The sequence below is a fragment of the Ornithodoros turicata genome, chromosome 8 (genome assembly GCF_037126465.1).
Source record: "Ornithodoros turicata isolate Travis chromosome 8, ASM3712646v1, whole genome shotgun sequence".
NCBI classification, from domain to species: domain Eukaryota; kingdom Metazoa; phylum Arthropoda; class Arachnida; order Ixodida; family Argasidae; genus Ornithodoros; species Ornithodoros turicata.
Window position 1 is genome coordinate 1,404,207 of NC_088208.1, and position 25,947 is coordinate 1,430,153.

At 42.7% G+C, this 25,947-nt stretch overlaps 1 protein-coding gene across 1 annotated transcript in view; it reads right to left on the reverse strand.

The window, feature by feature from the left end:
- The window catches only part of LOC135366342 (uncharacterized), a 315,008-nt gene that overhangs the window by 221,982 nt on the left and 67,079 nt on the right, over positions 1 to 25,947 (reverse strand). The gene's annotated exons all lie outside the window — the stretch shown is intronic.

The following is a 25,947-nucleotide window of genomic DNA, read 5'->3' on the forward strand; positions in this document are numbered from 1 at the left end:
GAAAATAGTCTTTCTCTTCCTCCTGCACGGGGTTGAATATGGACTCCGTGTTAGGTATCGCCGGGCACACTTTGCAGCACGTGTGATTGCTGACGAGGCATGTTCAGGTGTGGTTGCTTCACTTGCAGCAGGCGATGCTCGAGCGCTCCATGTTCGCGTTCGCGTCTTTTTTAGGCGATTTGAGTGCACAATAATTGTTGGTAGATTTAGTTTGACCGGCAAGATGCGATCCAAGTAAGGAGGATTTGGAACATTTCTCGCTCTAGACACACAATAATAAACGAAATCGATTATATTACTATTCTCCAACGTGTGTCCATCAACGATTACTTGAAAAGTTTGCGCATTCCAGATATTGTTGGTTGTAGAATTTGCACAAGTTGATTTGCTGCGACTTCATAACCGCTACTCATAAAACCAACAATCGTGTCACCTTTCTCCCTCTCCTCTGCCTTCTTGTGGTCGACCAACTGTTTGAGTTGCATGTTGTTTTGCAACTCTACATGGATATAGCAAAGAGTGAATGATCTTTTTTGCCCCTTTATGTCGTCCGGTGAGTCTTTCTTCAATGTATGTGGGATGTGATGTTCCCGGTAAGGTACACGTTCGTATTTCTGCGTCGATTATGCTCCGGTTAATTCTGCAGTCTCTCTTCCACCAAATGAGAAGATGAGACCCAAAAAAGGTGGTAATAGAAACTGCACAAAACCACCAGACGGTTGCAAGACCTTTTTAACATTCTTCACCCCCATTGTGTCTCGTTTTGCCAAAATGCGAATTGATGATGCGTAAAGTTTCAATTTCTTTCTTACTCTCGGAGTTACTGTGACGTTTCTTCACATAGGTTCATAAAAATTTCTCTCATGGTATTCAACTGATCATTTGTTGCATGCTCCAAAAGAAAATAACCTTGCTCAGGTGATGTAGTTTCTGCGAGCAAGTGAAGGAAATTAATATTCTTCTGAAGATATTTCATGTTTTACACAGGGTGTCTTTTTTTTAGGCGATACAGGCTTTCTATAAAAAAACTACTATATAAAACTATAAGGGCTATAGACATGATGGTTTTACTTCTATCATATCTGGGCCGGCGGACAATCTTGGCCTTATATTGCTCAACCGTCAAATCAATAATTACCTAAATTCGTTAATTAACTTTTTAATTATAATAGCTATGAAGTTGTCCCAATAGGAACACCTGTTCCTTTCGGTGACCTGATATCGTAGCCGTTTTCAGAACAAAAATCCGTTCGGTAGATCGTCTGCAAAAGATTCGTCAAGGAAAACCATTTTTCTTTATTTTGTTCCTTGCGCATCTTCGGAGACCTCTCTTTCCTTCACTCCCAATGTGAGAGGGGGAAAGAGCACACTGACGCCTCTTGCGTCCTGGACAAAGATTAACAGAAAATGCAGCCCAAGATAAGGGCAGTTCCGATAGCGTCGCCGGATATATGTGTTTTTGTTTTGTGTTATGTGCAAGTTAAAGCTCATCTTCGACGCATGAGGCGGCACTGTGGCGAAATGTTAGACGCATGATGCTCCTTCATCGTCTCACATTGGGTGTGAAGGAAAGACGCGTCTCGGAAAATGCCCAATGAAGAAGAAAAAAAGAAAAAATGGTGTTCCTTATTTTTTTGTGGACGATGTACCGAACGCATTTTTGTTCTGAAAACGGCTACAATATCAGGTCACCCAAAGGAACAGATGTTCTCACTGGGACAACTTCGTACCTTTTATAATTAAAAAGTTAATTAAAGATTTTTAGGTAATTAGTGATTTGACCGTCGAGCAACATATGGCAAGAACGTCCACCGGCCCACAGATGATAGAAGTAAAAGCAGCATGTCTATAGCCCTTATAGTTTTTTTTATGAAAAATCTGTATCGCCTAAAAAAAGACAGCGTGTATACTATTTTGCGATGATCATCTGGAAATATATTCGTCCACTCTCGATAGTGGTCCCAACAGTTTTGAGACAAATCAATTACGATGTATGAATATGGTTTCTTACAAGAAGGCTTATATATGCGTGTCCATAGGTCGCCTTTATTCAGCCCAAACAATTGTGTTGAAAGTATTTGTAGTTGACCCACAGTTCGAGGAGAACGACATAGAATTAGGGCACTGCAATTGAACTGAACATATTTATACAGAGGATCGTTAACAAATAAATATTGAGTAATGAAGATGGCCGAAGAGTTCATATGATGGCATGCAGCTCCATAAAATTAGATTTCATTAAGCCTTTTCTTGTCAGCTAAGCAATTGTCGAATACGATGAAAGAATTTCTAACATTCTCCAGGTTAGTGGGAATATCTTGACTGAAAGTTGCCTCGGGGAAATGGTCAAAAATAGGCTGCTTGTACAAGTGTATGTATAGCATACGCTCGAAGACAGTGCCTCTATGCTTGATCAAACGTGCAACCAGTGTCGGCTTCCAACTCTGTCCAGATATAGTGATTGAGACAGGAGTGATAAACCCTTTCTTCAAAGTGGGCACGGGTGAATCTTCTTATCTTTCCACAATTTTTCCTTTTATAAGATAAACAATATTACTTGTGTACCTGTGAGTTCTGTGGCTCTGTTTGTATTTTCCTTTCTTTTCCTTGCCTACCTATTGTGTCAGTAAAGTTGGGAGTGACGCTCGTCCTGTCAGTTCCTCCGTCCCTTTGCGTCGTGTTTACTTCATTATGCCTACATAACTTTTTCTGAGACTCTCTGCAGACTACAAAATTACACCTAACGCTTCGAGTTGCATCTATGAGGGACGACGCTGGGCACGAACTGCAAAGCGTTTTTCTTTCTTTTTCTTTTTTTTTTTCACGAGGACGAATACTATCTTACTAATGTATTGCGGCACTCTGGATTGCCCTTGCGTTACTTCACATCTCTTAAAGTAGAACTTGGGATACATACACCCGACGAGGGGTTACGACTTGAGATTCATTTTGTACCTTCTAAAGTGAGAACTCTCTGGGCAGAAGGAGATGTAATGTGTTTGATTGCTCAGCCAAGTAGTTTGTGCGATAGCACAAGCATTAGAAATTTTAGATATTCAAGGCTCTGTTTTTTTTCTCTCTCTCTCTTTCGCATTTTTGCTTGTATTCTAAACATTCGACGTTTGACCCCTCAACTAATTCGATGTTTTCAGTTTGAGCTACCGAGTGAAACTGAAGTGGAAGAATCGTTCTCTGTTGAATCTGGATTACGAACTGCACGAAGATGACAGAAAATGTGGTTGTCTTCTCTGTGATTGCTGGACCACGTACTGCCTCTCATCACAAGCGGAGTGCATCTTCATAGAGACCATACATAACGCAGTATGTTTTTCCTCATACATTTCCTCTAGCTTTCCCAAAACATATAGAGCTACCTCAAAAACGTAATGAAGTTAGCATTAATGTGAGGGCCTACGAAAAGGAACAGAACTACATCTACCCCATCAAAGTTTTTGATGACGAGTGTCAGAGGCATGTGGACTTGTTATTATTTGACTGTAATTTTGTGCTCATCTCAAATTTTAATGGCTTGTTTATTCCATATGGACAGTTTCATTGCAAAGGGTGTACAATGGGGTTCTGCTCAAAGGGAAGTCTGATGTGTCATTTAAGTACGTGTAACCAACAGAAAGTAGCCAAGGCCATTTACCTGGAGGAGGGGGAGACATTAGCATTTGCTGGGAAACATCTCATGCCAGAAATTCCTTTCTACTGATGTGTATGACTTTTAAAGTGTGCTCTCACCATGTCTGGGTGCAGGAAATCAGTATGAAGATCACATCCCTTCTTCATTTTATCTGTTAGTGATACGCGCATCTGGTCGTCCAAAAGCATCATGGACCTAATTGTGTCACTGTCTTTATGGTGCGACTGCACAGGCTCCACGATGACATTTTCGAACAGATACGTATAACTGCATCTCCAGTGTGGACGTGGGAACATGTTGTGGAGCACGTTTTCTAATCTTCGCCTGTTAACGCAGGTTGGTTACGCTTCTTCATACTCTTTGTATGCTAGACCAAGTGACAGCGTTTGACTTATTCAATTCCCACGCCCCGAAGTGATAACCTTATCTCCTGCGGTTTGGCCGACAACACTCATGAAACATGGGCTGAAACGGAGAAGTTGTAATTGAGGTAGTTACCCAAAGGGTTACAACTGGATGTCTCTGGTGATAACATAGAAAGGGTACATCGCATTGGAACCTTCGCAGAGATAAGAAAAGACCAATCGTTGTCAAGTTTGCGTTGTTTAAGGTAAATAACAACGTGTTACAATCCCGTATCAAGCTTAAAGGCAGCTCTGTAAGCATCAGCGAAGATTTTTCAGTTGCCACTCGCCATGCTTGAAAGAAGCTGGTTGAACGTGGGAGAGCCACACTCTAAGAAAAAAGGGGAGTCGCGAGGAGTCGGATGCGCGCCTGACCCCCAAGTCGCCGTTCCTGTGGCAATGACTCCCCCCTAACCTTCTCGCACTCCTTCGAGCGGAATCTGTTGCGTGCGAGAACGAGAGGAGAGTGGACCCCCGTGGGAGCCGTTAGCAGTGCCCTCAAAACGTGAGACTGCGTGAAACGGCAGCTCGCATGCAGTAAAACGCATGGGTGAAAAATTTGCTCTGCTAATGTGCCATGCACAAACAATGATTGTGCACCGCTTAGACAACTAAAAAGTAAAACGAAAAATTGAAAACATGCACATACACGCATAATGCGCCTCCTAACTCATATTTGGGGCTCCGGGATTTGCCGCTCCACATTTTGGATCCCGTCAACGGATTTGAAACATGCAGAAACGCGCGTGGGTGCTTGCACTTGGTCTTTTTAGTTTTGTAACTTTTCGTTCATCATTTTTGTTCAACGTTTCATCATTGTAAATTTTCATCATTTCATCAAGGGGATGAAACTCGCGAGTTCACTTGCGGACTAAAGTGAGGCGCTGCGAGCTTTTCACGTCATGAAACGTCAGAATTTTTACGTCGAAGCGCGAGTTCTCAACCGTCACGAGCCCATTGGCTCCTGAGGCCGCTCCCCCGGTATGCGAGCGCTCATTGGTTGGTTTGAAATTATGAACTTTCCTTGGCGCGCTCAAGCCGGCGACACCGTGTCGGCGGTGCCGGAGCAACTCGCAGCAAAGTTTCGAAATGTGTTGGGTGCAGCAGGGACGCAAGCAAAGCATCTATGCCGTTACCGCTTTGGATGGTTTTTAGTGTTCTAACATGTTGTCGATACCGACTCTGAAAAGCTCGGTGCCTCATGGATACTTCTGCAAGTCAATTCAGTGATAAATAAGTGGTAGGCAGGTCTGCTTCGTTGGTGCGACAACGATTCAAGAAGGACGAATACTGCGTCTTTCCGCTACCCACTCGATGACAGGTAAGTCAGTTCCTATTCCATTCTGCCGCTTAGCATAGCATAGGGCCACACCTGTGGCATATACGCAGCAGTTTGACAGGTAGAATTTTTGGTTTTCACGTTTCTGATCGCTATCTTTCTTGTTCAGGTATAAGCACTCAACCCATATCTGCTTCAGAATAGCATCTGCATGGATACAGTAGAATGGATAAGCCACTCAGAGTGGTTGGAGGATCATCTTTCGGCATAGCAAATTCACAAGTTCCTTTGTGGCGGGTCAACCAGGCGCCTACTCAAGCAGCAAAGGGATATGGACATGTTCTCTGTCATGCCGGATCTCTGAATGTGTGTGCCTGTGTGGCCAATATACTGTTGTTCTACTGTGAAATCTTCCACGTGAGACATCAGCTATCAGTGAATGCAAAGTTGCTTCGGCATATCATTTGAACTTCAGAAATAATGTTCATATCATGTTCGTGTTTTGCACAGCTACTGCAGTTTGTGATTTGGAAATATCTATCTCGAAAAATAAAGCAGTTTGTGTAACAGAAACAGCCAACGCTTCCGAATTTTGTTATTTATTTCACTCGACGCGAACGAAAATCCACAACCACCCAGAACCGCCAAAGCGGGGGAGAGGGTAGAGAACAGATGAGAGAGGGAAAGGGAAAAGCACCGCCAGCGTCACAGGTCACCCAGGGAGACAGAAAAAAACAAAGCAAAAAAGCTACTCAACCGTCGTCCAACGATTGGCCCAACGCTAGAGGTCACGTGAGTTTTTCCCGACAATAGAAATATACTACACGTTCATCCCCCTGATTTCATCATCCACGCAGTGGGAGGCGATCACCGTGCAGATGACGTGAAGTAAGCATTACGGGGCTCCAGCTTTCGATACCGTAACGGACAAACTACTGATACAGGTAAATGGATATCTGATTTCGTTGTATTGCATGCGTTTTCTGCGCTTCTTTGCACAATGAATACAGGGACAGTTGTGCTGTGTGAGGAAGAGTGTGTGTCAAAGGGTACACGGGCAAAAGTCGATCGTACAAACGCACATGCTTAGAAGATCTTGAAACAGTGTCGCGTCTGCCTGCATGTTGCTGTGTAATTGAGCATACAAATCAGTTGCTTTTTATCACCCCGTTTTTCGAATGTGCTTGTCTGCCTGTGGTCTCCCTTTCCATTATTCAGGTGAAAGGCAGACTTGTTGGGGAATTCGCGCAGGCCAACGCACGACGGAATTTTCACATAATGTCTGATTTTTATATAATGCAGTTGCTAGATATGTTATGATTTTGTGCACATTTTGTTCTGATGGAAGGCTTTTCTTTTTTTTGTGTGTGTGTGTGAACCATCTATTTCTGCGCAGTATACAGCTTCATCTGAGCTGTACTTCAGAACACCGCATCAGCTGAGATTGCGTCTTATATCTTCATGCATTAAACATATGTCTTTTTCCAGCTCATTGCCTTTGAAATGGAAGCATAGTAAGCGTGTGCCAACACCCATACATGGGAGGAGAGTGCTGGAGCCATGGTTTCGTTGCTGTTGTCCTTGGCACGCAATTTGCAGAACTTAGGTGCATATATGTAATCCTCACCTTATCACCTTTCTACTCTATCCGTTCATAAAAATATTCGGTACACCAGAACCATGTGAATACCTGCTTCTCCCCAATGGTACACCTTCTGCTGTGGTCATTTATGAAGGTGTCTGCTGGTCAGAAAGCACTGGCACTGTGTTGAAGGTATGACACTGCACAATCTCAATTTATTGAATAATACAGGTGTGTCACATATTTAGTCGCCATTGTAATTTGCCCATTGCATTAGGTGCCCTGGTCAGTGCTATGTTCTGCTTCCTACCGTCACTGCTAAGAGAGAAGGCAGATGGAGCCATCATGAAGTTGGTAAGGAGTTCTTTGTGCTGCAGGTCTATTTTGCTGAGAAGGGGTGAGTGGGTCTCCAAGATATGTGGAATATTTATACACCTATCTGAGCCATCGTGCAACCTCTGTCATAATGTACATAATGGCGCATACAAAGATTATGCGTAAACATGCATACATTAGGTGCATGCATGCATAGAGGGTTTTTACTGAATACAGATATTTATTCGGAGAAAAAGATAAAGATAAAATTATTTATTTTAGATACATTCTATCACTGCCCCTAGGTTACTGGCATTGGACCCTACAACTGGAGCTGTACGATATCGGAGTTAGTGAATTATATAAATGTTTGAATTATTCATTTTAGGAGTAGGTAAAGTTTGGCTAGAGTTGAAGCACCCAATTAGGCTCACTGCAGTTAATATGCACCTTCGGAGGTCACGCTAGTAGTTTGTTTGTGCTACAGTACACATTTATGTTTTAATATCTAGTGCATATACAGGGTGTTTCATGTAAACTGATAAAAAAATTGGAACTGGCAATGTAGGCGCTGGAGCATTTGCTGGACTTGCGGTAATTAGCAGTTCTGGAAACATTTGCCACCATCGAGGAACGCTTTGGACAATTTTTAATTGCAGGAAATTTATTTTTAGTAAGTTGAACTTCGAAAATTGCCACGCGAACCTCACTTTCTTTTTACAGCAATACGAAGTCTACACGGATACCGCCCAAGAGGCCCAACGAAAACTATGCGAAAATAACTAAAGAAGATGGTGTTGTGTGTAGAGCACACATTGTACTTTTTCAACAGTAAGCCAGCTTTGGCATTTTCTTTGACTATTTCGTTTATATTTGGTATTGTGACTGCAACATACGGCAGAAAATGAGTAATGGGGAATTATTGGCAGTTATCTATATTCTATTGTGTACTGTACTTCACCTGGAATTTTCGAATTTTGACACCGCTCTGGTCGAACACTGGTCTAATTTTTGTCATTACAGGTAACCTACTTCAACTGATTCCTGTACATGACAATTGCTACAAGGAAATGGGCTTCCAGTTCGATGCCCACATGTACGTCCCTCTTTTGAAAGTCCCTCTTATGTACTTTATTAAAAATAAAGTACATAGTGTGTACGTGATGATGTAGCATATCTGCTCCATTTTTTTTTCTTGAAAAGGTTTTTTGTCCTGCAGTAGGTTCTCAAAAATGGCTTGGGTCAATCACATCACTACAGTGCTGATGAGAAACATCATCCTTTTACCTTGTTTCATTCAAATACCAACTCAATTTTGACCCCTGAATTATCATATGGACTTCCTGTGGAAGAGATAGAACTTATGAAATTATATTATTATCTGATACTGTGGCACTGTTTTCCTGGCACTCTTCATAATTTCACTCTTAAAATACTTTACTTGCAGAAGCCGAGGGAGGCCCATGTGTATCCTACCATCATCCAGTGGGCATCAGCCCTTAGCAACACAGCCCGTACGTTTCTAGAAATATTAAAGAAACAGTGCCACGCGCAACTCGCTACGATCCAGGCCCATATGAACAATATCAGTCTCACCGACGCGGAGGCAAACACTCTCGAACTACACGTTCAACAACTCAACCGCCAGCTAGCTAACAAGGAACACTCAAACTCGGAAAACCTAATTCCAACAACGACGCGGATACCGGACCCACTAACACGACACACGCAGCAGCCGAACAAATCATTTACAGCACCTCAACCACAACTCTCCGCAACATCGCTGAGCCACCCCGAGAAAACGCTGACGCAAGCACCGTAATAGATATATCACGCTCACTAACCAGCGACGAACTACAAGTCCTCTCTAGGGGGTTAACATTCTGCCCTACACTCAATTCTGTTAACGAATACGAAATCCACAAAGACATATCAGACTTTGCGAGACGGCTACGCCTTAGAGAATTATTCGCTGATACAACACAAGGAAACAACAATGACCTCCGACTACCATCAACCTGGACACCAAATCACGGCCGAGAACCCGCATTAGACTGTACATTAAACAAGTAAGCAACGACATCCTTCGCGGTACTTCCCAAAGCTCGCGTGGTCACAACCTCACTAAAACACAGCGTGACATTATCAAAGCGCTAGCTGACAGAGATGATATCATTATCAAGCCCGCAGATAAGGGTGGGAGTATGGTCATCTGGCCCACAGATAAATATATTTCTGAAGCTCATAGGCAACTCAACAATACGCAACACTACCTCAACTGGACAAAGGAGTACACGACCCTAATAACCCATACCATACAGGACCTCCACGAACGAAAGCTCATCACACGTGATGACCTCAGATATCTCACCCCATCAAACACAGGCGCAGGTCGTTTCTATTTACTGCCCAAAATCCACAAGGTACACGCCAACGAGCTCTATACGGCTGACATCCCCGGCAGGCCAATTGTATCTAATAACAACACACCAACAGAAAGACTCTCGAAATTCCTGGACCACTATTTAAACCATATTCCGACAACACTGCCATCGCATGTACAAGACGCACTCCACCTCATCAGAATAATGAGAGATATAAACAACACTCGTACATTTGGTAGGGACACAATACTAGCCACGCTGGATGTGACATCACTTTATACTAACATCCCACACAACGACGGAATCACAGCCCTCTGCAATACCCTTTCTACAACAAACACCAGAAAAGACACGGAAACCATACTCGCTCTAATGGACTTGGTCCTTAAACTGAACTACTTCGAGTTCAATGGCGAATACTACCTACAAGGGCACGGTACAAGTATGGGCACACCTGTTGCACCCACATACGCAAATATCTTCATGGGGTTCTTGGAAAACAAAGTTCTCAGCGCCCTCTCATTAAAACCCACTGTGTACCTTCGATACATCGATGATATACTGATCATATGGGAACACGGGGAACATGAATTTCAAAAGTTCGTGGATCTACTGAACACCGCGCATAGCAACATAAAGTTCACATCACAACAGTCAACTCACCAAATTAACTTCCTCGACACCACAATATCACTAGACAACGGCGCTGCAAAACATGCAAGCACGTTCAACACGCTAACTCCATTAAAAGCACTGCGAGCAATTACACCCTACCCGTTAACCACGCATTCGCATGCACAAGCTCCAATGTCATATACTGCACTGAATGCAGTGACTGCTCTATGCAATACATCGGTGAAACCGGCCAACAAATGAACAACCGCGTTACCGGACACACAACCGACACGTCCAACAAACTCCCCAAAGCAGTCGCCGAACACTTTAACGTTCCTGGTCACAATTTTGACAACATTAAACTATATATTCTAGAAACCGGGTTTAGATCCACACGTGACAGATGTGATAGGGAGTCTTATCCCATATACAAATTCAACGCTCTTCACCCGTCCGGTATCAACAAATCACAAGGCACCCTACAAACACTTCACAAATAAAATATGCTTTTCCCTTCTAGCTCCATTATCATTTGTTATGTTCTGCATGGCCGCTGCTTTCTTTTTTGCATGCCACAACTTTATATTACAAAAAAAGAAAAAACCCTTTGCTTGTTCTGGAATTTTCCCCACGTAACCACTAACCTCCTTATCTTTCGCTATGCTTGCCAATTCTTGCCTGTTGTCCCGTTTCGTCCACGTGTTCGTGAACCTTCCATTTTTCTGTGACCGGTCTGTAGCCTAGATCACTCATAATCCCCTCCACACTCTACCAAAGCAGCCATTCACGTCGGCCGTAACAGCCAGTACGGACCCTTTCTTCCCTACGGGCTGTTGACTCACAATTCGCATGAACCTTTAAACACGTCACACCTAACCCTTTAAATACCATGCCAATGATGAGGACGGTGCCCAGAAGAAGAACAGTCTCTGTTCGAAATATCGGCGGCTTCTGTGCTGAGGCAACTCCCTTCCTACATCTCTACCGGTTCGCTGGATTTCTACCCATCTACATCACACAACAGATGACCGGCAAGCTTCTGCATCATTCTCTGTTTTGATCGAAGGGTTCATGGTCGGGCATCCGGAATGCTACCTTCTTTACCGTTAACGTTGTGTACAGTCCTAGAGCTTAACTAATTAACTCTTACGTTAACGTGGGATCATGCACTGTTTGGAGCATATACAGATTGACGCTGTGCACAAATTTCATAATGCACATCGATTAAGTACTATAGTTGCCATAACTAATTGCTGCGCTTCATTGATCTCCATGTAACCCTGTAGAGGGGGTTGCCTTGGAAAGCCCACCCTTATTCAGTTTTTGCGTGCTACAGCTGAGTGACAAACGCCTGTGAGATTGCAAGGGCGCAGCACATGTTCTTCTTATCAGGGGGCAAACTGGGAATTAATCTGGAATAGCAGTAAAATGTTACTCGAATGTATGAAACAGGATACGAAAAGATTTTGAAGACAGCGTGTAAGTGTTACTAGAAGACTCCTTATACAGTAACAATGGCAGCATCAACGGAAAGTATGCAAATGTTACTTGAATTCTGGTGGCAGCATCACCGGCCTGCACATCAGTAAGATGTTTCTGCTGTTGCCAGAAACCTTTTTGCATTCTATCTTGCGCAATTTTTAGGCAACTTTTCATATGGAATCACATCCGAATTGTTCTCTCAGGTAATGAGAACTTGTTCTCTCTCAGTTCGGAAATCCACAGGTACTATTTCCGTATCTGGAGTACAGGAAATATCAGACTGGTGGGTTTTTGAAGGCACCGCCGTGTAGATGACATTTGGTCTCACCGAAAATGAAAAAGAACAAGAACAAAAACATTCATCCTGGTCGAAAATTAAATAATTCAGCTGTTCACTCTAACTGGATGAAACTGGTTTCAAGATGTATAGGACAGTCAATACCCACCACGCTCAGCAAGTGCTACTTCTTAATCGATGTGGATCATCAGATTTGTGCAGGGCTGTGAACAACGTCAAAGTTGAGCAGGTGGTTCAGGTGTTTCAATTTAAAGAGCAAAGCATGTGTAACTTAGTCACTTAGCCTGTTGCTGCTATCTTATATCAAAGGAGTGCTAATTGTCAAACCAATAAAAATCTCTTATGTTAAGCCTATAGTCTGGAACCATTCAGTAGCTTGTAAAAAATGTAGAATACCATTTGCAACAAATTATGTATTTCTGCTGTATGTTCGAACTGCCAGTACACCTTGGTGTAAGTGACCAAACTAAATTTATATTTGTACGTTCTGGCCAGGAACTGGTGCAGTTAGCGAGTACTGCAGGGAAACAGAATTTATTGCAACGGTGCTTCGTTTTGGCGCATTTTTTGTGGGGGGGTGGAAGGTCCCCCCACTCCCGGGGGAATCAAGTGACTCCACCTATTGGGTCATTTGATGCCGGTAGGAGTCAAAACAGATCCATGAAAGTCGGAGTCAAATGACTCCCCTTGATGGTATCAAATGACCCCCCTGCCTTGATGGAGTCATAGTGACTCCAGGAAGGGGGGGTATATATGTGGCAGGGTTTGACTCCCCCAAAGGGTGTCACCCTGACTTCCTTATTTTTTAGAGTGCATGAACGTTCCTTTTCGGCTGCGTTATAACCGGGTATACATCGATAACAAATGCTACATGTACGATTATGAAGACGACAGTGTAAGCGTTTGCGATACCTCATCACGTCCATTTTTTTTCGAGTAAACCAGAAGATGTTCAGTATTCTGATCGTGCAAATAATGTTGATTCTTGTGCTTCAACCTGTTCCTTGCAACCTGCTTTCTCATTGACCGATTTTTAATGTCCACGTGAGCAATGTACCTGAACGTATTTCTGTTCTGTTTACTAACACAAGTGTCATGAATAAACGCGATGACTTCTGCTCCGTCATAGATACATGTAACGCCTCAATAATTGTTTTAACTGAGACCTGGCTATCAGCTACCATGACAAACGCAGAGCTTTTTAAATGCGGACATATTTTTATAACTTTTCATGCCGACCGCAGCTCGAGGACTGGTGGTGGAGTTCTTATTGTTGTTTGTGAGTAGTTACAACCTGTCTTACTAAATATTGATTGTGATCTCGAATTACTTTGGGTGTTAATTCAATGTCGGAATGTGCGTTTTTTGTTGGGTGTATGTTATCGTGCACCTACGGCGGATAGATCATTTGTAAACAAACTCCTTGACACTGTGAACATGATTGTCGTCCGTTACCCTAACGTACCGTTGCTTTTGCTCGGAGAGTTCAATTTTACCAATATCGTTTGAGACACCCCCAGCGTTGCTCCGCCCTCCTCTGAAAGCGAACAATCCATTGACTTGTGCTATGATTTTAACCTGACCCAACTCGTAAAATTACCTACCACAATAACCGCTACTACATCTTCAATGTTGGGCTTGGTACTTAAACCAAGCCTCACCTTATATCCTCAATGACGTACCGGCCCCCACTTAGCGATCGTAAGGTAACTCATTTCATGCTTAGCGCATCCTACATTACGGAACCAACAGTATGTAAGATAATCAGAGACTATAAGAATGCAGATTTCATTGCTATCAACAACCTGTTTGAACTGTGGCTGTCTGACTTCAGTAATAATTGTTCTTCTCGCTCTGTTAACCAAAATTGGAACTCGTTCAAGAGTTTTTTGAACATGCAATGGAGAAGTATGTACGCAGGATCACCAACAGGAATTACTCGCCGTGGTTTAATAGACGTATCTATAGACTTCGTAACAGGAAAAAGCGCCTTTATCGGACAGCTAAGCTAAACGGTGGTACTTCACATTGGGAGGCGTACATCGGTGCTGGAAATCTATATTGAGATGAAGTTCGTAGCGCTAAAGTATCCTTTTTTAACGAAACCTTACCTCAATGTTTCGCGATAATCCAAAGAAATTCTGGACTGTGTTCAAGGACAATACGGAACGGAGTATTGTACTTCATAATGTAAATGGTGATGCTGTTCCAGGAAACGAGTGTGCGTCTTTGTTAAATCAATTTTTTGCACTGTCTTTTTCCCACTCGGTGAGTGTTCATATACCATGTACCACTCTATTTAATCATTCACCGGGACCCGATATTATTCGATGTTGTCGGCATTATGAAGGTCATTGACTCACTCAAATTATCATCTAGTGCGGGCGTTGATAGCGTTGATAGTATTAGTAGCAAATTCCTTAAAAGCTTTTCTCAGCTGCTGTTCTTTGCTTAATATTTCAACAGTCTGTTGCTGAAGGGTGTCTGCCCTCAGATTGGAAGGTAGGGAGGGTGATCCTGTTGTACAAATCCGAAAGCCGCAATTCACCCTTAAATTAAAGGCCCATCTTACTGACAAGTGTACCATGCAAAGTTCTGGAACTTATAATCTTCTCCCACCTTGTCAGTCATCTTGAATTTCACTCGTTTTTCAACCCATATCAACACGGATTCCGTAAGTCATTCTCTTGCGTGGCTCAATTAATTTCACTTACACATGACCTTGCCACCATTCTCGACCCACTCCCTTCTTATGTACAAATTAAGTAAACTCAATACTGATAACAACGTGTTGAATTGGTTAAGTTCATTCCTAACCTATCAATACCAGTTCGTTTCCGCCAATAACCATGATTCAACCCTACTTCCAGTTTCCTTCGGTGTACCACAGGGGTCTGTACGCGGTCCACTACTCTTTCTTATAGATATCAACGATCTCCCTGATTCAGTTAAGTCATCCATCAGGCTATTTGCTGACGACTGCGTTGTTTATCGTGAAATCATAAGTGACACGGACATACATATCTTACAATCTGGTTTGGCAGCAATCACGTCATGGTATCGGAAGTGGTCAATGGCTCTCAATATTAACAAATATAAACACTTGAGATTTACACGCACTCGGCGCTTGTGTACACCATATTATCTTAATAACATACAGTTAGAGCAAGTAACATCTTATAAACCTTGGAGTAATTTTAACAAGCAACTCATCATGGAAAACGCATGTCGAGTACATTACTAACAAAGCTAATCGGACAGTTGGTTACTTGAACAGTAACTTTGCCCGCGTCCCTAGCCACCTTAAACTAACTCTCTATAAGTCTCCAGTTAGAACCCAACTTGAATATGCCTCTGTAGTGTGGCATCCTCATCTTTCGTCGCTCACCAAGTCACTGGAACAAATACAGAACAGGGCTGCACGTTTCATAGTTAGTAACTTCCATCGCACGTCGAGTGTGACATTAATAAAACAGCATTTATCGCCGCTTGAAACACGACGAAAAATCGCCACCCTCGCAATGTTTCCCAGGATCTACTTTTACACTTAAACGTGAATTAATATCTCCCCCGCATTACAGCGGGGGCTAGATTAGATCATCTGCATAAAGTCCTTGTCCCGTCTGCTGTGAAGAACACGTTCGCCAATTCATTTATCCCCCGCTCATCAGCTGCTTGGAATCACCTTCCCTTCCCGCTTACCTCGCATAATCATCTTTAGTTTCTAGCTCCGATATGTTTTGCTTATGTACGTGTACAAGTAACGCGCTCCTATTGTATTATTGCATTATAACCCACTCCCCTCTGTAGTGTATACCTTGAGGGTAACATAAATAAATAAATAAAAATAAATAGAAATGACTGCGGAAAACGACGAGCAGTATGGGGCCACAACAAGTCACTGCGACATTTGCAATGAATATTTTGCAACGAGGCAAAAAGTTGATGACCATGACTACGTAAGTGGAAAATTTCGACAAACTGTAACTAACTTAAATCTGAGAGTGCCTCCTAAGGTTCCAATCATTGCACACAATGTCAACTATGACTTGAGTTTTCTTCTGTCTCACTGCATTTGGTTATGAAAGTGGACATCAATGTGATTGCCAGTATCTCCGAAAAATTCAAAGCTATATACGTTGGCTCCTACCGATTCCTAGACAGTTTAAACTTCATTAATGCAAGTCTTGGATCATTGGTCTACTTGAGAGAGGTGAAGACAACTTTCATTTTTTTTTTTACAAACGAGGAACACTTTCAACCAATTATTCGCAAATGAGTTTTTTTTCTTCTAAAATTTTGTCAGCACTTCCGAATCCTACAATGAGCTTTCTATACATCCTCGGGATCGATTCTTCAACGCCTTGAAAGGAACAGATGTAAGTGAACAAGATTATTGTCATGCAAAGAGAGTCTTTGAAAAATTCTCAGCTCCGTAATCTGGGAGAGTATTCAGACCTATACTTACCCACAGACATGCTGCTTTTAGCAGAAGTGTTTTGGAGGTTTTTTGCAAGTGAACGCTTCACTTTTACCAGATTGAACCTTGTCACTTTGTGTCTGTTCCCGGATTAAGCACGCCTTACACCCTAAAAATAAGTAAGGTAGACCAAGAGTTGGTTCACGATCCTGACGCGCACCTACTAATTGAGAATGGTATACGAAGTGGTATTATGAAGTGTTCACTGAGGAAAGCGACCACAAAGGTACCAGGAACAGAGCAGTTTGACCCCGAAAGACCAAGTAGCTTGATCCACTACATGCACTTTAATGATTTCCACGGCTCAGTAATGAGAGAGCCACTACGTTACGGAGGTTTCGAGTGGCTCACAGAGGATGAAATCGTCAAGTTGGATATAACACTCCTCCCAGATGACACACCTGTGAGTTACATCCTCGAGGTAGATCTAGCGTATGACAAAGAAATTCACCAACGTCGCAGGGATCGGCCAGTTGCCCCAGAGAAAATGGCAGTTACCTCTGATCTGCCGTCAGACTATCAAAAGGAATTGATGAACAAGTTTCACCACAGAAAGCTGCTGATGCAAAATTATGTTGACATTTTCCACAAAGAGAGATATTTTCTGCGCTATCGCAGTTGTATTTGCGTTTGGGCTTGCGACTCACCAAAGTTCACACAGTACTAAAGTTCAGTCTAAACCCCTTTCTCCGATCCTATGTGGACTTAACTACGATCTCCGAAAAGCTTCTTTGAAAGCTGACGAACTAAGATTGGAATTAATAGCGGACGTTCGTGTATGCAGGTGAGAAAATTTTTCGGCTGTCGTCTCACAGTAACAAGTACTCAAGCTCCTACGCAAGCCAAACCTAAAGGAGTTCTGACTGCCGACCTCTCATGTCATCCCCTTTCAATTCTCTCAATCTGTGCTCCGCATGAGACTGTACCTAGGATTCACGATATTGGAACTGTCCAAGCTGAAGATGTGTGATTTTTGCCACAACCATCTTGTTAGTATAGCTCCTGATACTAGACACAGATTGGACGCAGTTTAGTGAAGACAAAGCACTTCTCGAACACCTGGATATCTCTACCTATGACACAATTCATCCACCATATTCCACGAAAAATAGTATGATACTGGGAATGTTTAAAAATTAGATTCCTCGTGATCACATTATCGAATTCTGTTGTCCAAAACCAAAAATGTATGCTCTGGAACGGAGTAGCAAAAAGCAGTACCACCGTGCGAAAGGTGTGAAACATTCTGAAGCACAGAAGCTTCTTTATTCCGTGTACACCTATGCTCTTGAGTATTGCAGAATACACACTGTTAAACACAACCTGATCCTACACAGAGACAAAGTAAGAAAAGTGCCTCAGTGACAAATATTGCCCTCAACCCTTCGGATACAGAGCGTTACATTTGTGCAGATGAAATTCTAGCCTTCTCCTTTCGGTTTTAGCACCTAATAATATGTTGGTAGTAGAGAAGTGTAATCAAGAATGGAAACATCACGATGGTAGACGAGGGAAGGCAACTATCATCAATATAGATGTGGCCATTTTTTTATTATTGTTCAACACTAAAGGAGTGCTGATTGTATATATCTTCATTTCACTTATTCGATGTACCTTTTTTTTTCTTACGTTTGCATTGGATGTGAATAAATGAAGCTTTTTAAATTGCTTGCAAATGTGGAGTACTAGCTTGGTATGTAGTTTGCAAGACCACTTATTTCGAGTTGTCTTGTGTTGAAACTCATGATAAAACTACGAATGCATACTACTTTCACCATTTTTGTGAGTTTATACTTTCTTGTTTAAATGTCAAAGTTTTTTTCTAAAACAAATATATTCATTTGTTATGCTACACTAGGTTAGGCTACACTAACATGGCGCGTTATAAGTTTTTCTTGGTATTTGTTTACGCACAAGTATTCCTATCAACTTGCCATTGAGTTTAAAGTTGGTGTGTGTGAGAAGCTCCGAGTACACCCTTCAAGCACAAAACAACAGCAGAGACGAATATCTACATAGAGACAATAAATTCAACGAGTGGCCGTCCGATAACCCTCAAGTCGTGCCTTGTTGTAGTGAAATCAAGACCCTGGGTGAATGGACTGCTAGAAATCCTTGTATAGTTGCTTGGTTGTTCGTTTTCATTGTATAGTGGTGGCATTCCGTAGCAATCGAAATAAGAAATACCCCTATCGCTAGAGAAATAGAATAGAGTCCAGTGTTGTGCCGGGGAATACCTTGGAGCTGTATGCACCACATAAAGACTCGGTCCAGCTTTTTGCGATGTAATTTCATCGCGCATGCAAACGTTCCACGAAAGCATCTCCTTGTGCAATGATTCCAAGCGAAAGATACATAAAATTCCCACTCTTCCATTTTATTCTTTTATGCGAATTTAATACGTCTGTCCCTGTTGATTTCCAGGTGTCTTGTTTCCAAGGTGTCCCGGAAACAAAGAGCACCGTGACAGCTCCTGTGAGGTTTGCAGCAAATGTGAATGTGAGACAAACGTTAGCTTGAAGCATTAGACTTACCCTTAGAAAAATGGTTTTGGAGTTTCTGATGAGCCTGTGATGAGTTCTTAATGAATCATCAAAAATACAACAGAATTGCAAGGTCTAATGTATTTTGACATCACATTATCATCAACAACCTTACAGAATTTTTACATTAACTTTTTTAATGAGTGATGTACGTACTATTTTTATTGTGTCCGTGATGCGTGAAATCATTAGGTTCAATGCAGGACGTCCTGAATTCCACCAGTTCCTTACGTGCTGAGCCTTACAAAAATGTTTAATGATTTTTTGTTGAAAAGTCAATGACTTTTGACATCAGAGCCATCAGAATTTCTGATGAATCTTGTGACGAATTTCTGATGAATTTATGTTTAAAATTGGCCTGTCTTTTGTGATTCATACTTGATGAGTGAGTTTCTCATTGGTTTATGATGCTTTTCTGCTAAGTTTTCAATGCTTTCCTAATTAGTATATGATAGGTTTCTGATTAGTCTACGTGCATTTCTGATGACTTTATGTTGTGTGGCGATATTGCCTACAGTGCATGTGTCCATGACATGTGACATGTCTTCTATCCCCAACAACACACTGTCATCCCAGGGATATCCTAAGAGCATCATGCATGGACGGGGGTGACTTCCCCAGGAGGGTGAATCTGATCCTCAAATCATCCTCAACATGTCATTTTGGCACTAATATAGCGTCGCCTCCGTATCCTCAGAGCGTCCTCAGATGCTACGTGAGGACAACTTTGGAACAGTGCCAGAGCACTTCGAGGATGAACCATTCTTTTTATTTTATTTTTTGTGTGTTGACACATTGAATGTTTTTTTATTGCACAGAAAACAGTTGCATACTGATCCCATACATATTGGTTAACTGTCGCAATAAAGTCGGGCTGTTCGTTTCTAGCACATTCCATAGCAGACAATAAGCGCAGCGGTTTAAAAAGGAGGCAGAGAGAAATATAAAAGACATAGAAAAACCCACTCCGAAAGATACTAGAGTTTAGGAAAAATCTTCCCGGAAACAACACCGCAAGCGATGCTGCCCCGACGACCGTTTTACGGGCCGCGCATTCCAAGACTCGGACCACCCGGGGGCGGACCGCGTTATCAAGGGGCCCCTAGCTCTCCGGTATATCAAGGACCGGCTCCAATTTGCCTCCCTCCACCGCTTACGCGGATTTGAAGCGAAAACAGATACTATTTGTTGCTTGTTACGCGACCCTCCGTACATTCGACAGTCCCGCTCGCCTGCAACACAAAACGAAAGGTGTGCTGTCCATGTTTCTTTCGATTACGCAAAGAAAAAATACTCAAAGCGAGGAGTTGATTGAAGTATTAGCTCTGCATCACTGCAAAGTCTATGTTTCTTATTCCTTTTGTTTTGAGACATTCAGGTAGGACTTTTGAAAGTGACCGTGACCGTTCCCTTTTCTTTGTTTTTTCGTTTTGAACACGTCGTGAATTTTACTACAAAGAGCAGCGACCGTGGTTAAAATGTCAAATTTATAATAAAGCAGCTGAGGCTATAAAATGTCTGTGGTGAGCAAAACAGTGTGGTGAGCGAAACGTCAAAAATACACCTCAACAGCGACGAAAACCAAGTTAAATAATGAGAAGAAAGAAAACGAAAAAACAAAGAAAAGGGAACGGTCACGGTCACTTTCAAAAGTCCTACCTGAACGTCTCAAAACAAAAGGAGTAAGAAACTTATACTTTGCAGTGATGCAGAGCTAATACTACAATCAACTCCTCGCTTTGAGTATTTTTTCTTTGCGTAATCGAAAGAAACATGGACAGCACACCTTTCGTTTTGTGTTGCAGGCGAGCGGGACTGTCGAATGTACGGAGGGTCGCGTAACAAGCAACAAATAGTATCTGTTTTCGCTTAGGAAGGGAATTCTTGTACCTTTCGGAGTGGGTTTTTCTGTGTCTTTTATATTTCTCTCTGCCTCCTTTTTAAACCGCTGCGCTTATTGTCTGCTATGGAATGTGCTAGAAACGAACAGCCCGACTTTATTGCGACAGTTAACCAATATGTCCCTTATAAAAATTGCAGTTGCGTGTCAACTGAAACTCTATCGACTTCACTCAATGTACCATACATAGTTTCAGATGAAAAGCAACTGAGTTCCTAACGATGGAGCTGTTGAGTTCTTACTGTGTGGTATTGAAAAGTGGCCACCGTGTGCTTCTGGAAATTCTGTTGAGCTCGAGATGAGTGAATTTCTGTTGACATTCATCTGGATATGAACTGGAAGACAGCAGTTCCTGTCTTCCAGTTCATATCCAGATGAATGTCAACAGAAATTCACTCATCTCGAGCTCAACAGAATTTCCAGAAGCACACGGTGGCCACTTTTCAATACCACACAGTAAGAACTCAACAGCTCCATCGTTAGGAACTCAGTTGTTTTTCATCTGAAACTATGTATGGTACATTGAGTGAAGTCGATAGAGTTTCAGTTGACACTCAACTGCAATTTTTATAAGGGATAGTGACTGGGGTTCCGCATCCGATGTGAGGTGGTAACATCTCTTTCGCATATGCAGCTGGAGCTAGAGATATATCTTTCTTCCTAAGTTTCTGAATCAAATTCATGTATCCTTTTGCCTAGATGCCTCGCTGAAAGTCCAGGTCGTTTATGTTGTCGTTCAGTCGAAGGTGTTGACACGCCAACGTCGAGCACTGCTGTTTTGAGAATTTTCAAGCTTAAAACTGTTCCGTTCTCTATGATCCTGATGTGCTTCGACCATTAATACGGTCAACACTTGTCTCTGTACTGCCTGCTGTAGTCAATGCTGCGTCTCTATTTTTATGCACAGCTCTCGCACTGAATGTGTAAAAAACTCAACTGGAGGTTAAAGCAACCGCCACCCAGGCCTCGAACATTACGAAAGGAAAGTTAGGTAGCAAGCGGGCTGGTGGTGACGATCCATGACTTGAAAACCCGAGACGAGGTAGGGACAATGACAGACAAACACAAACACGGAAGACCGTGTTTGTGTTTGTCTGTTATTGTCCCTACCTCGTCACGGGTTTTCAAGTCATGGCTCGAACATTATGTTTAATCACAACGTTTGAGGTAGGTGCACAAATAGGGAAAAACTCCACATATTCTGATTTCTCCACAGAAAAGTTTGTCGGTGGAAAGAAAGAGTTTCAACTGACTCGTATAGCAGAAGCAAGAATTTTTATGCACACAGGCGATGGTAGACATCTTTTTTTTTTTTCCGGAGGTGAAAAACCTTTCTACATTTCTTTGTTGGTTTTAATTTTGGTGTAGTTGCTTTTATTGCGTTTATGTTACGTAGTACCTTCCCTTTGAGACTTCGAAGCAATTCGTCGCGAGTTGAATGAATGGTCTGACCGACACCTTTCTTTAGTGCCTCTCCAAATGTTGTCCCCTGTTTCATTACCTCAGCTACATGGTGTCCTGTGTTAAGAAGTTTCTGACCAACGGAGGGCACTACTTGCTTAGTCAGTGTAGGTATAAGTCGTTGGACCAACTTAGAGAAAAAGCCAGATCCAACTTGATAAACAGGATCTGAGTAATATGACATTTTCCTTACCACAACCAAAATGTGATGTACAACACATGTGTCTGTGTTGTATGCATTTTCGAAAATGTAATGTTACTCCCACACCACCAGAGCTGGCAATGAAGGGAATGAGACCACCTCTCTTGTTTTCCGATTTGAATGGTAGTCAGCTCATTGACAGTCACATACGAGTATTTATTGTAAAGATTTGTGAAAGAGTAGGGCATCACGACATTCACGACTCTGCACTGCAAATAGGAGAAGACGAAGAAAGGTTCCGGTAATATCACCTGCAGCTTCACTCTGGATGATATCGCTGTAAACGAAAATGTGATTTTGTGCTGGGAAACGGCAGACATCACGCTGAGCAACTGTGAAACTGGAGAAGGTTGTTCGTTTTCCAAATCCAAGCCTAGGAGCTAAATATGGGTGAAATGTTATGTAGCCCGCATTGCGACATTCCAATTGACAAACTCAATTGGAGGAATTATAAAATACGAGACGAGCATCATGTGGTAGATGTAAGTTTACTCGATATGCATGATTTATCGCATCGGCAATGTCCTTCCCTGACTCGTAATACCCTTCTGGAACTTCCTGTTTTGTTGCAAGTCAACGACATGTGGCTAGCGTGACTTTCTCCTGAGTGTCTTTCTGACATTTCAATAATTTTACTAGCTGATCTTCATTTAATTCGGAAGAACCGATAATCTTTTCAGGAAGGCCAAGCTTAGCAGACAGAGTTGAACTTAATTCCAGACCAGTATTGAGTGGAAGTTGTATGTCACAACAAGCACTGACTCGTATTATTCTGGTTTGGTTTTTGAGGTGTTTCATTAGCAGTTGACAGAAAAGGTGCAATAATGTTTTATCCCTCAAGAAACTTACCTTGCTCTCTCGCGGTTACACCACCGAAAGGGTTAGTCTCCGATATACCATTAACGATATCCGTGACATTATTAATTGCAAATGGGATATTCACCTCCGCGAGAGCAACCTCCCACTTTCAATCCAATTGCAATGGCTGAGCTAGTTTAATTCTCAAGTTGCTCACTGTGTTACTAGGAAATACATCCCACTCGGGGCGTTTGACAGCAGATTGACATAGAACTGGCTCGCAGTTGTTTTTCTTTTTCTGAAATTAAAACAGCATAATCGTGAGGACTTATTTTAAAGCATGGGCCAAGTCAAACGGGTGGGAAAATTTAAAATTCGGGCCCTGGTAGCGCCCGCAACTGAACAGCAACTACACAGACTCAATGCTGCGGTGGTAAATTACAACCGCTTGGCGCCATCTGTCATAAAAGAAATCAAAGGGTGTCTTCCCACAATTCTATCCTTATTAGCGACCATGGAGGAAGGAAACACAAGGAGCGGCCCCTGCGACAGTTTTCTATCGGGACGAGCGTAGCCGGCTTCGCATTCCATTCTGGGGTGCTCCTGTCTACCACGTGACCGCTCACGTGACCCTCCAGACAGCATGGCTCCAGCAAAGCAGACGACGCGAGCTGAAGTTGTGTCGCAGTTCAGATGGCAGTTTTTCGTTGAACGCGTGCTTGCACTTTATTTCTGTGTGTTCGAATGTTTACTGTTCTATTAGATGACCAGTCACAGTGTGCAGAACGCAAAAGAAGTACACGGGACCGGAAACATCACGTGTGGCAACGGTTACTTCCAACGTATGTACTTTTCATGACTAAGTGGCAAAGAATGCCGTTCCATTAATCAGATTTGTACAACAGAATATATGAAACGAATCTGCGGCAGTGTTTGAGGTCCCAAATGAACAATTCAAGATAACTCGAACACACACGGGCGGATTAAAGCAACTTACCGTGTACGTACGAACAAAACGCGTTCCCGTGACAGAGCTCCTTTCAATTCAACGAGAGCCGCAGCCGGGACAGGAACACATTACCGTACGCCGTTTCTACGACGGTGCTCACATTTTCACAATAAATTACTTTAAAAAGCAAAACCATACGGAGAGCAGCGAGAGAAACAAAGCCTTGCAAAACCTAAACTTTAGAGGGGATCACGTGGTGGACAGGAAGTAATAGCGATTTGGACTCGAGCGACCGCTAGAGGGTGGCTACGCTACTCTGGAGGGAAGAGCCGCTCCTTGTGTTTCCTTCCTCCATGTTAGCGACCCATATGGTTCAAGGTGCTGGGCAGACAGCCAAAAAAGCCAAAGTTGGATTCCTAGTTTGTGTCACCATAACATCGTTATTGTTATTTAATATTCCTATCAATGATATCATATAACTAGGATTAACTCTGATATAATATCACTCATTAACTACCTTATCCACTGACGTCACTGATAGGAAAACGCACCGGCTGTGGCATGAGTGACGTCATACGACATTGATGACGTCATTTCCATTGTTTTGGCTCCAATATTAATCTTCAGTATTACGGCTCTGAATGGGTCATTTTTGGAAAGGTATGAGCCTTGGGTGAGGCCACATAAGCGTTATTCAGTTAGGTTAGGGTACACGGATTGAGGGGAACGCCGTGCCTCCCCCAGACACACACTAGGCGGTTAGGGCAACACCACATAGATACAGGATGCCTGCGCGGCTGTCGACTTGATGCAACAGCCAACCAGGATCACGTTTTCAACGGCTGTATAGCCAATCAGGAACAGGCTTTCAGTGGTCGTGGCCGTGGACGACACCACTGTCGTCTGCGAGTTGTGATTGAACGACCCCGCGTACTAAATGGGAAAACTTGGAAACAGAGCGCAAAACGGTCTTTCTCAAAAGTGACTTTTGGAAAAGGGTCTTGCACTTTTTGTCCAAATATTTATGTCTGCACGTTCCAGGTGAGATGCAATCTTTTACGGATTGTTGAACACGCAGGACGGTAAGTCGCTGTACACTCTAAAAACAGAACGTGACCGCATAGCACGCTGTGCTCCATCCATTGTCAAGAATGGTAGGCTTATCGCTTCTGATTGGAAGAGAGAGGGGAGCGTACGCCTTTTGTGGCAATGTTCATATATCCAAATTGCCACAAAAAGGCGTCTCTCTCCTCGAGTCAGAAGCGATAACCATATCATTGGTGGGTTGGTGCACAGCGTGCTATGCGGTCAGTTTCTGGTTTTAGACCGTAGCCGACGCATTCTGATTATTATGTCGACGTAGCGAAGGAGGGAGAGTAGGCTTTCTCTATCTAGGTGGCGCTGGTTAGGGCATGAGACAGTGCCGCGGCGTGCTTGTACAACGTCCAAAATCTAATTATTTTACGTAATTAAGGGACGACATTAGTGCAAAGACTCTGTAGCTTGCTTCGTCAAAGCTGGGCTAACTTCGTTTTAGCTCCTGGCAGGAGTGAGCAGAACGTCTCAACGTGTCACAAACTGTCATGCGAGCTACTTCCGTTGCTCCTAT